Here is a 6000-nt window from a genome sequence, read left to right as displayed (position 1 = left end):
CCAAGAAAAAGGACACCCAGATCCTCCAAAAAGTCCAAAGCTCGTCGTGTTCCATCTGAACAGGAACATGTTCAAGATCATGGGGGTGCCTGGAACACAAAGGATGATCAGATATTGGAGCTAAAGGCAACAGTTGCTCGTCTGGTGGAACTACAGGAGGGAACAGATCACAGGATTAGCTCAATGCAGGCCCACATAGGTGCATTGGTTACAAGTGTCAAGACTCTCCAAAACGATCTTCACCACTACTCAGAACAAGCCAATGCAACTCGTGCCACAATCCTCACCAAGATCAACAATCTGGAATCTTTTGAGGAGACTGTGATAGAAGAAACTGCTGGTTCTGGTTCCCCATCCCAAGCCTAAATCACCCTATCCCATGTTTCTTTTATCTTTTGCCATGGAACAATCTTTTTAATTTGCTTTCGGTTTGTATAATTTTTAAACTTGGGTATTTGTTCCATCTTATTTTGACTTGCTTGGTTACACATATCTATGCTTTCTAGTCTTGATCATTACTGCTTGCTTTCAATTTATTGTATGAGTTGGTTTAATACTTTGAGGCTAGCTTAACTTGCCAAACGTTGATCGTGGGGCACTGTGTTTGGAATGGCTATATTTCGTGCTATGCTTTTTGTTGATGTCAACAGGGGGAAGTCATGGGTGCAAACTTCCAAGGCACACTCAATCCAGTTCCTGAATCAATCTCTCTGAATCTCTCTGTAAGCCAAGGGTGCTCCTCTTTCTTCTCTCTAATCTTTCTCTTTTGTTTTTCAATTTTTATGTTCTGTTTCACAATAGTCTGTATAAGTTCTTGTTTGTTTGTACTTACTCTCTTTGTAAAAAGTTTGCAAGTGTTGTCATCACCAAAAAGGGGGAATATTGTTGTTCCTAAGTTTTGGTTGATGACACACACATATTGCAAACTTCCTGATTATGGTTGCTAAATGACTTTGAACAGGCATATGCCCAAGTTTCTATTAGGATAGGAACTTGAATAAACTGGTGAAGTTCCTGAGGTACACTTGGAACAGTCAATGGAGTTTCAGAGCTGGAAGTTGTATCTGTTCCAGTTTGAAGTCACAAGAGGAGCAACACAGTTACATATCAAGAGTTCCGAATATCCACAAGAACTATTACAGACTCATAGCCAAGAGTTCTTGTGTTAGCAAGAGAGGAACTCATCAATGTTCCTTAGCTGGAACGTCTGAAGCTTCTGAGTTGCAAGTTCCAGACAAAGGGAAGACATAAAGTCTAGGTAGTCCACTGTACTTAGAATTTTATGTAAATATTAATTATGCTAATGGTATATAGAGTACTCAAGGAACTTATGATTTAATTAGGCCATTTATTTTATTGGAAGCGATTTTTATGGAAAACATTTTCATAAATAAAAACAAGTTTTGCATATTTAATATAAAATAGATTTACGTTTTATTTTATTTAAACAAAACTTATTTTCCTAAAAATTCTCCTAAGTTTTTGTAGATAAATAAAATCTGTTTTAAAGAAATATTTTAGGGTTTGATTGAGTCAAACCACTAACTGCTTTATGGCTGAACGTGGGAAGTGGTCTTCCCCTTGTTCCTCAAGTCAAGGGACGTGGAGACCAAAGTGCTGGCAGTTAGCAGTTGAGGTTTTGAAGGGAACTAACCCTAAGGATAAACACTATAAAAGGGAAATCGTTTTTGGTTTAAAGTACACAAACATTCTGAGAGTTTTTGCTTTCCTAAAAACGTTTTGTCTAAGATTTTCTAAAACAGTTTGTGTCCTAGTTAATTCAAAGTTCCTAAGTTCCTTATATCCACACAAAAGCATTATTAATATCTAGAGTTATCCAAACACGAATTATATTTTGTATTAGTAAGGATAGAGTTATCCTGTTTAGACTTAGAGTTTAAGTCTGAGAGAGAGAAGTTAAGGAGTTGTAATCGAAGTAGATTACTGTGAGGAACACGAGTTTGAGAGGAACTTGTGTTGGAGAGATTATTGTAATCGAGGCATTACCATAATAAAAGAATTCTCTTCTTGATTAGTATCAAGAAGTTTTCACAATTATTGTTATTGTCTTCTCTATTCTCAGTTTCTTGATTGTTTCTTAAGTTCCGCAAGAAACTTTATCAAAGTTCTAATTACAATTCACCCCCCCCCTCTTGTGCGTGTTCCTACTGGAATAACAAAAGCCAAAGTGGTTAGTTTTCTGAGAACCACAACGCACCTCTCAAGGGTGCGTTGTAATGTGTCCCTCATATGATTTAATCGCTTTCATCACCCTTTTATAAAACTGTCAAACTATTAATTTGATTGATCTATCACGCCTAATAAGATAATACCTTGGACAATTGAATTATCATGCTAGGTACCTTAAATCAATCCAAATAAGATAATCACGATCGATTTAGTACTATGTGTTGCATATTGCTAAAATCAATTCAGAATAGTTTAATATTTTAACGCATGTACCTTCAATTATTTATGCTGAGCTACTAAGGATAACCTGCCTCTGGAGTTATCGATGAGCACTCCTCTCGGTAGTTACAGTCCCTCGAACTCTCAATCTCTGCCCCGCGGGTGTACGTTGAGCGATCCCCACACCAGGGATCACAAGGGAACCTATGGCCGTCGTGGTCGAACATAATGGCACTCCCTTTATGTCACGATAATCGGGTTTTGTCAGTTTTTCTCATTGTCGTTAAAAACTGAATGATGACTCCTATATTACTAGTCGATTGGGTGTAAACTCATAGGAAATCCAATTACACTTGATTTGACAACGTCATGCCCAAGAGGGACGAGGTCACGCATTAGCCTCGTGCTTTTTCGACCCCCTCACAGTGGCGAAGCATGATAACTAAACCTATGCAACAAGTGAGAAGCAACACTCACATTGTAGCACTGGAAATCAATCATAGCTTTGAATTCCATTAATTGTTTTAAAGATGGGTTAGAGACCCATGGTTGTAAAACATTGGGGTTGAACATTTATCATATATGAAATGTATTTTCATATTCCATTTAATCTTGGTTTAGTATTAAATGATGAGTCGTTTCAATTTGACAATATATATTCAAGATAGACTGTCAGGACCAGTCCTGTGACTAAGAAATGTCTATCAAGTGAACTTGAATGTCAAAAGTTGAAAATGGTCCATGGCCGGAAGTTTTCTATAAAGGTGGACGCATAGAAAACACTAGACGACTAGAATGCAAGATGACTATTAGTTCTGTTTCTTGAACTATGTGGACATGGAAATGTCGCAATCAATTTCATAGATACTTACTTGATAAGATTAGTATTGGACTTACCTATGAAACTTCACTGTAAGAAATGAAAATCTGTCATAAGTAAATTTCATTATATTATTAGACACTAATCCTCAACACCTGAGTGATTTGAGATTACTTGTTTGAGAACTGGTTACTTTGACGTTGTCAAGCGTCACACCTCAAAAGGAGACTATAATGGCAACGCTCAGGTAATCACCTATCAAACGAAGTCTAACCTCAAAATCACAAGATTGATATTGTCCTCCCATAAATCAGGATGAGATGCCGAAAGTTGTACAAGGCCACTCGGAGAGCTAGAAACTGTAAAATGCATGGCCGTCCTCCGATGAATCATAGGCTATGATTATCTTTTAATTTGATCAGTTGAACTCTAACACTGAGAAATACCTCTGGACATAATAAGGATGACTACTCTTACCTTATGTTCATGACAGGCATCGAGAGACAAAGGAATTAGGAAATGCACACTTGTCCCTAAGCACAAGTGGGAGATTGAAGGAAATAATACGCTTAGTCCAAGTTTGCATTTAATGCTAAGTCTAATAAATGCGGTTCAGTATTTATTAACAAGTTAACAATTCAGTGAGATCAAGTGATCTGAATGCCTGGCTAGAGGCCGCTTCAGTTCGAGTGGAATTAATAATATTAATCCACATCTTACTCTTGACTGAACCCGTAGGGTCACACAAATAGTACGTAAACAGATCAAGTATTTAAGTGAATATAATATTCATTAAGTACTCTATTTATGGTCATTCGGAAATGATGGATCTTGGTTCCAGTGGGAGCTAAAATCATCACAAGGCAAAGAAAGGGTATTACCGAAAATGAAGATGTTACCGGAAACGGAAATATGGTTCATGAAGGAAATATAAATATTATCCAAGTCGAATATATTGCCAGAAACAGAAATATGGTTCGCATCGGAAAATATTATCGAAAATAGAAATATTGTCGGAATCGGAAATATTGCCGAAAACAGAAATATTACAAGAATAGGAAATATTTTCGAAATCGGAAAATATTATCGGAATCGGAAATAAATTTCGGAATTAGAAAACGAATTGGAGGCACCACGAGCGATTGCTCGACGAGCAAGCATGCGAGACACAAGGCCCCGCGCAAGCGCCAGGCCCAGCGCGTAGCAGGCCTGCACGCGCGGAGCTGCAACCATGGGCCAGCAGCCACAGCGTGGCCTGCAAGGCAGCATGGGCGGCGAGCACACACAACCATAGCCGTGGGCCTGCAGTGCGCGCCAAGGCTCAATGAGCCTGCAAGGGTTCACGGGCGGGAAACAAGCCTTGCGCGCCAATGCCCGATGCCCCACACTATTTACTTAGGGGCCAAGTTACTTGGGTCGTAAGTAAGTTGTTTTCCTAATCCTACAACAATTGGACTTCTAGGTATTTAATTAATCCTAGCATTCTAATGGAAATAGGTAACTAAATCCTAATAGATTAGTTATTTAATTCTTAGTAGGATTACAAATCTCTATTTCCCACCCTATATGTATGTGGTTCATGATCACAATTTATACAACACATTCAATACATTATATTCAAGGGAGAATTTAATATTTTCTTATCACATTTGTGAGTTTCCCGAGTGCACATAAAACCTTAGAGAATATTCTAGTCGGTTGAATCTAAGGCAGATCCGGACGTGTTGTAACTTGCTACGAAGGAACGACACTTGGAGTCCTTTACTTGTTCTTCTTCGGTTCGGGAGCAGCTAGGGAAGGCACGCATCACATAGTATGTATACAAAATTATGCTAATTGACTATGTGGCAATTAATTTGGATACCAGGCTTTTATGATTTTTCCGCATGAATTATATTGTTCATAACCTTACTGTAGTGGAATATAGTTAAATACATATAACATGTACGGAACAATCCCCAAAGCCAGGAAACATGTATAAAGCACATATTACGCAGACTTACATTCAAAGCGTGCTTTCCCGAGTTTATGATTCACGAACACGAACAAAGAACTCCAATTGTCGTTCCTCTATTTGGTTCATCGACACGTTTAGATCCGTCTTGATAATCGTACCTTAGACAATATTCAAGCGTGTTTGCTTTTGGGAAGAACAGTTTTGTGTAGAGAGCAAAACCGAAACTACATAATATTAGAATTAGGGTTTTTGATTAGGAAAAACAACTTGTGTGTGACCCTAAGGTTATATTTGTGTAACCGGCTAAGGCACAAGCCCTAACCGACCACACAAGGCCACACTCACCGAAGCTTATATGTGCGGCAGCAAAGCAATGCAGCAGTGGGCCGCTGCCTTACTTGCTGCGTTGCTGCCCAACTGCGCGCACACGCTGTGCCGCGGGCTGGCTGCTTGCTGCGCGCAAGCTTGCTGGTTCGTTGGGCCTTGCGCGCATGCGCGCTTGGCTCGACAGGCCGGCAGCTCCGTTGCGGCTCGTATTAGTGACGAACGCCTTGCGGCTATTATTTATCGTATTGTACACGATGAATCACTGTCGTACGATACGATTATTCGTTTCGCCTAGCTTACGAATATACGGGATACGATATACGATTCTGATCCGACGTCATATCGTATATGATGTTTTTCCGAACTAATTCCCGAAAAGCTATTAAATGAATTTCCGATTCATTTAGTCCGGTGATCTGTTACATGATATTGGTGTGACCTTATAGGTTCAGTCAAGAGTAAGCTGTGAGCCTAATATAGATTAGAA

This window comes from Spinacia oleracea, chromosome 1 (assembly GCF_020520425.1).
Source record: "Spinacia oleracea cultivar Varoflay chromosome 1, BTI_SOV_V1, whole genome shotgun sequence".
In the NCBI taxonomy this organism is placed as follows: Eukaryota; Viridiplantae; Streptophyta; class Magnoliopsida; order Caryophyllales; family Amaranthaceae; genus Spinacia; species Spinacia oleracea.
The sequence above is the reverse complement of the archived record's forward strand: the minus strand, read 5'-3'. Positions refer to the sequence as shown.